The sequence below is a fragment of the Mirounga angustirostris genome, unplaced genomic scaffold (assembly GCF_029215605.1).
Source record: "Mirounga angustirostris isolate CCGP_5_RB_7025 unplaced genomic scaffold, mMirAng1.0.hap1 SCAF_5, whole genome shotgun sequence".
NCBI lineage: Eukaryota > Metazoa > Chordata > Mammalia > Carnivora > Phocidae > Mirounga > Mirounga angustirostris.
The window spans coordinates 59,056,890-59,063,509 of record NW_026991713.1 but is presented as its reverse complement, the minus strand read 5'-3'; the positions used below and the strand labels follow the sequence as shown (position 1 = coordinate 59,063,509).

Genomic DNA, 6,620 nt, shown 5'->3' with positions numbered 1-6,620 from the left:
AATACAACATTTACAGCAGGGAGGGTGGGCCGTTGCCTCACATAAGATCCAAGGACCTGCCATTTTTGTTCAGTTTCTTAGCATAGTGAGCTGAGGGGTGCAAAATTCCTCTCCCAGTAAAACATCAACTCCATACAATGACCTACTACATGGCAGCAGGCACAACAAATGTTAGGTCTCTTCACCTTTTGGAAGCAACACATTTCACACTTATCCATTCTACTTAGGCCTATTTATGCTGTTACATGTAAATTGACTTCTTCCCCTTGGTGAGAACCTCAACAGACTGCCTTACAAATGACTCAGCAAGCCATACAGCAGGTCTGGTCCTTCGTCTCTGCAGCATCAGATTTGTGGGTTGAATCATTGGCAATGCCTGATTATGCCTCATGGAATCTCCGGACTAAGCATGGCTCTATGGGGTTCTGGACCAGACATCTGCCCCAGACAGCAGCTCAGTATAAGTTACTTGAGGGCTAATTTTTGGCAGTCCCCTGGGCCCTTTTAGAGACAGAGGTATTAATGGGCTGACAGCCAATACTGCTTTGTATACAAGTCCCCATCCTGCTGTGAATCAGAAATTCAACCCAGCAGAGGCTTGGCATGGCCACTGAGGACTCACTGTTAAATTGGGAATGGTACCTTTTAGGAAAGGGCTAAACCTGATGTCAAGGGCCTTTTTAAATTACAGGAGGATGTGACTTCCCTCCCAACTCAAGGGCAACTAGTGGCACTCCCACAGTTGGTTCCTTTAGCAGTTTTGGAAGCCCCTTGGGACCCACCTTCTGACATGGAAAGAGAGTTGGTGTTCTTCACTGATGGCAGCACCTCCACTGTATGCAATGCAGCCTGCTGGAAGGCCACAGCATATCATCCTGCTAGTGGCATATCCCTAAGTCAGGGAGGGCTCTCCTGTCTCGGCCCAACTGGCAGAATTGGTGGCCGTGCACTTGCCTCTACAATGGCCATGTTGTAGAGACGCCCAAGCACATACATTTTTGATGATTCCTGGGCAGTAGCCAATGGGCTTGCAGTGTGGTCTGCACAATGGCAAAAAGATAATTTCATGATTTAAGGAAAGCCCCTCTGGAGTGCCTCCATTTAGGAGGAAATAGCCAATTTGTACATAAGGATTATGGTCAATAATGTCTCGGCATACACATGCTAACAAACACAAGAAACATATTATAATAACATTGCAGACTCATCCAAATTACATACGGGTTCCAAATGAGCCACCTTTTGGAGTACCAAACACAGCCCTGGACACAGCTAATCCTCTAGAGATGCCATATCCATAGCAGAGTGGGCCCATATTATATCAGGCCATAAGAGAGTGACAGCACTCACTGGGCATACAGGTGCAGCACCCCCCCCCCCCCCACTGCTTTAGCCAAAGTGGTGGCAGGTAAGTGCCCCTTTTGCTCCCAAAGAAAACTCCGAAAAGTTCCCAGCTGGGGACATGTGCCCCTTGGTGACAGAACTTATTTGGTGGAAAACTGATTTTACCAGACCACTGCTGCTTTCTGCTGGAGCTCCCAGGTATGCTGCCACCATCATAGAACCTTCACTGGACTTCTGCTGGCTGCTCTTTCCAAAAACGCTGCTTCCCATCATAGAATCTCCTCCTTAACCAGGTATGTGTGTGTCCCCTTTGGCCCATGAGACATTGTACATTTAGGTCAAGGTACCCATTTCACCTCCTAAGCTGATTAGACAGGGGCTCCAGAAACACGGAGTCTAGTGGAATTTCCACCTAGCCTATGGTTCTCAAGGGGCTGGACTTAGAGAGAGGCAAGTGATTGCTGTTCCTATTGTCGAGACATCACAGGATGGATTGTGAGTTTACCCAAACTATTCTATGATGATGCTGTCTTGGCATTCATTTTGTGTGGCCAAATGGCCCACAAGAGCCTTGGACTGACACCAGTCCCCTCCAACAAATTCATGCCCTAGAGAACAGCTATAAGCAAATGTAAATTCTTGGTGGGATCCTCTCCCCTGAACCCCCAAAGCCTTGTGAGCAACAGTCTCCCTTGCTTTCCAGAGCCTTTCCTTTGGTGTCCCTTAAGATAAGAGCCTTGTGGAGCTTACCCAAACCTGCCTCTTTTCAGCTTGAATTGACCAATCTGACCTTAGTCCAAGAACCCCAAAGCCCTCCTTCCACGGAAAGCATGTGCCCCAGGTCCTGCTGCTTACTCTTTGCCTTCACCCTGTCTTGACCTCCCCTGTGGCCCCTCTCTACATGCTGTGTACTTTCTCCAGGCCCTGTGAGTACTAAACTTCTCTATTTCGGTTTCCCTTGTGGTCCTTTTGTTGAACTACAGCCTGCCATGGCATACCCTGGTGTTGTACTTAATAAATATTAATTACATGTTAATTTAACAAATTCACAAATGAAGTTCATTCAAGTTGTTTTGTAGTTCTCCCTTCTATTTCTCAAGTTTAAGAAAATTAATATAGACTCAGGGCTTACAATAGTGAGAAGCCTACTCTGGGCCTTCAGGTGACCTTAAGGAACATTCTGTCCACCCAATTCACACCAACTTCCATACAGTTCCATACAGTTTTTGTCCTTTACCCTTCATCACTGCCAAGACTGGGCAACGCTGGTGTCAAAGGAAATATTAGCAGAGCAAACTCTTGACAGTTTGCACAGCATAGGGATCAAAGTGTGAGAGTGAGGACAAATGGCAGTTGAGGCCTACGGTCAGTTTAGGAAAGAAAACAACATGGTCTTCTTTCAGGATACGCCTTAGTTTCTCTTTTAGCTTCCGAGAAGCTTTTCTGTGTGTCTCATTTTTTCCCCCACTTTCTTAATGATATTTTATGCTTTCACTGTATTTCTTTGGCCAGTTAATTAGGCTCTTTTTTTTTTTTTTTTCCCTAGAAAGACAGGAGCTTTAATTTCCTACTTTCGGAGAGACTCACATTGGCTTACATTATTTTAAATGTAGCAGCGACAGTATGTATTCTGTAATTTACACATGAATTGTAGCACAAATTCCTTTTTTATTTATTGGGATTATAAAAAAAGTGAAAGTAAATTATGAGATAGTGTTACAGAAGTAGATAATTTATTCTATTTGACATCCTTTTCTTACATCCATTATGCCATGTAGTATCTGGGAGGCTGTGTTGCTCATTTCCAGAGAGAATTCATTTTGTTTTAATGACAAATGCAGTTTAAGACTGAAGTAATTTTAACATCCTAATGTCTTTTTTCTATTGAGTTACCTTTCAATTCAAATGAAATGTGGTTCAGTTGCCTTCTGGCAGTTGCTTTTCCTTACTTCCCATCTCCCACCTTTTTCTGTTTCTGCCCCCTTCTCTTATCTCAAGTAATGACTATATTCTTCTGTTCTATCTTCTAGAAATGTTTCTGTTTTGTCATTACATTTAAATCTAAAATCTTCCTAAAGTCATTTTTTGTGATAGTAATGTAGAAGTCAAATTGTATTTTATTCCATATGGCTATCCAATTGACCCAGCACCACTTATTTAAAACAAACAAACAAACAAACTTACAAACATTTTCTGACTGTTCTGCATTGCCACATTTGTGGTAAAAAAATATATACAGTTCCTGAGATTAAGAATTCCTCATATTGGGGTGGGGGGATGGGTTAGCCTGGTGATGGGTATTAAGGAGGGCACGTTCTGCATGGAGCAAACAATGAATCATGGAACACTACATCAAAAACTAATGATGTAATGTATGGTTATTAACATAACATAATAAAAATATTCTGATTATAAAAAAATATATATATACAGTTCCTTTATTTCTCTTGTCTATATTATGTCCTATTTTCCTGTTTGTCTATTCTTAAACAGTACCACACTGTCTTAATTATGGTAGCTTTACATTGTCTTGATATCAGATAGAGCAGGTCTTCCACCTCTGACTTTCTTTAGAAACATCCTGGCTTTTTTCTGTTCTTTGCCTTTTTTTGGGGGGAGGGAGAGAGAGAGAGGGCAGGGGAAGGGGCAGAAAGAGAGGGAGAGAGAGAATCTGAAGCAGGCTCCACGCCCAGCACGAGCCCAATGCAGGGCTTGATATCACAACCCTGAGCCCAAATCAAGTCAGATGTTTAACCGACTAAGCCACCCAGGCACCCCAGTCTGTACTTTCTAATTGATTAAGTTTTTCTTTTCAGCTTATCTCTGAACTCAGGCAAAGACTCTTGGGGCAAAGCATTCTGTGATATGAACCGAAACTACTTCCTCGAGCAATAATGACTAATACGAGCCAGCAAGATCCCATGTGATGGACCCCAAAACAACCATCAACCTGACCTTATTGCCCATCTGCACATACCCACTGACCTTTGTCCCACATTTCCCTTCTATAAACCAAGAAGTGTTTTTAGCACTTTGGAGACAGTCTTTGAGATGTTATTCCGCTGTCTTCTGGTGTTGACCTCACTGAAATAAACTCCTTTCTTGTCTCACCATCACTTGCCTCTCTGCCTTTGGGTATTGTCAGTGGCGAGTGGCTGAACCTGGTCTGTTTGGGATCCCTAGAGCCAGGTGCTCCTGCACCCCTGTGCCCTCGTTACCTTGCAGCCCTGAAGCAGGCCCCCACAACCTGCGAATGAACAGATGTGTATGAGTTCTAAAAAAATTTTGTTTACATAAAATAAGAGACTGGCTTGGGAGCTGAAGTTTGTTGAACGCTACTTTGGACAAACAGGTTTATTTATTATACCCTAATGCAGTCTTCTTTTACTTCTTCATTCGTATTTATTGTTTTCTATTTAACAATTATTTGCTTATGTCAATATGTGAAGCTATTTTCTTCTGTTGTCTTATTCCTTGTTTCATTTTATTTTTACATTTCACATTTAGAGAGACTATCCATGAAGAATAAATATTTTTCTTTTGTATGGAGGTCAGTATTCATTTTTATCTATATATCCATATTTCTTTGCAACATTTATTTAAGAGTTCATCTTTTCCCCAGCTTTGTTACAAATCAGATCGCTTTATGTTTGTGAATTTTTTGAGCCCTCTGGCCTGTTCCATTTTTCTATTTCTCTATTCTCTTTCCAACCCAGAATGTTTATTTAATAATAGAGCTTAAAAGTAAATCTTTATATAAGCTAGTTAATTCCTGCAACTTTGTTCTCCACGATTATCTTGGCTATATTTACCCTATGAAGTTCCCTATTGCTAAGTAACAAAATAAGACACAAACTTTGTGTCTTAAAATGACGAAATTTATTGTTCTTTTCCATTTTGCAAGATGGCATGTGAAAAGGCTGAGAAGCTAGATACTAAAGAGAAGAAACCTGAAGTCAAGAAGGCTGATGCTGGTGGCAGGATGAAGAAGGGTAACTTTAAGGCTAAAACACCAAAGAAAGGGAAGCCCCACTGCAGCCAAAACCCTGTCCTAGCTGGAGGAATTGGAATATATTTCCCATCAGCTATGTATTCCAGAAAGGCCGTGTACAATAGGAAGTATTCAGCAGCTAAATCCAGAGTTGAAAAGAAAAAGAAGGTTCTTGCTACCGTCACAAAACCAGTTGGTGGTGACAAGAATGGTGGAACCTGAGTGGTTAAACGTCACAAAATGTCTAGGTATTATCCTACTGAAGATGTGGCTTGAAAGCTGTTGAGCCACGGCAAAAAACAACAACAACAAAAACCTTTCAGGCAGCATGTGAGAAAACTGCAAGCTAGTGTCACCCTTGGCCCCATTGTGATCATCCTCACTGGGCTCCACAGAGGCCAGAGGGTGGTTTTCCTGAAGCATTTGAGCAGTGGCTTGCTACTTGTGACTGGACCTCCAGCCCTCAGTCGAGTTCCTCTACGTAGAACACACCAGAAATCTGTCATTGCCACCTGCACCAAAATTGCTATCAGCAATGTGAAAATTCCCAAGCATCTCACTGATGCTTACTTCAAGAAGAAGCTGTGTAAACCCAGACACTGGGAAGGTCTTTGACAGGGAGAAAGAGAAATGTGAGATTATAGAGCAGAGCAAGGTTGATCAGAAAGCTGTGGACTCGCAAATTCTGCCAAAACTCAAAGCTGTTCCTCAGCTTCAGGGCTACCTCTGCTCTGCGTTTTCTCCCACAAATGGAGTTTACCCTCACAAACTGGTGTTCTACATTTCTTACAAAGAACCTCATTAAATAACTGATCTATTAAAACAATAACGACAACAACAACAACAAAATTTATTATCCTCCAGGTCTGTGGGTCTGAAGTCAAGGATGGCATTTTTGGGCTCTTTGTTCAGAGTCTCTCAAGGCTGAAATCAAGGTGAATTCCTGTCATCTGGAGCCTGAGGTCCTCTTTGAAGCTCATTTGTGTTGTTGGCTGAATTAAGGCCATTCAGTCCTTAGTTATAGGACTAAGGGCCCCATTTGCCTGTTGGCTATTGGCAAGGAGTTGTTCTTAGCTCCTTGTGGTCACTTTCTGTTGCTTATGCATTTCCCTCTTCATCTTTTTTTTTCCTTTCACTTTATCATTTATAAAGCCATACAATTGGTTGCAAAGAAAGGAAGCAGCTGTACAGGAGTGGGCCAGCATCGGTGGACATAAATGTATTGTACATTTATGTACAATACATTTATGTCCAGGATAAGTAGCACAGGTCAGGATTTATATAA

The 6,620-nt window shown here is 42.1% G+C and overlaps 1 pseudogene; it reads left to right on the top strand.

Moving 5' to 3' along the window:
• Positions 1-5,248: 5,248 nt before the first annotated feature.
• On the top strand, positions 5,249-6,140 carry LOC123839435 (large ribosomal subunit protein eL6-like; annotated as a pseudogene).
• Positions 6,141-6,620: the final 480 nt, after the last annotated feature.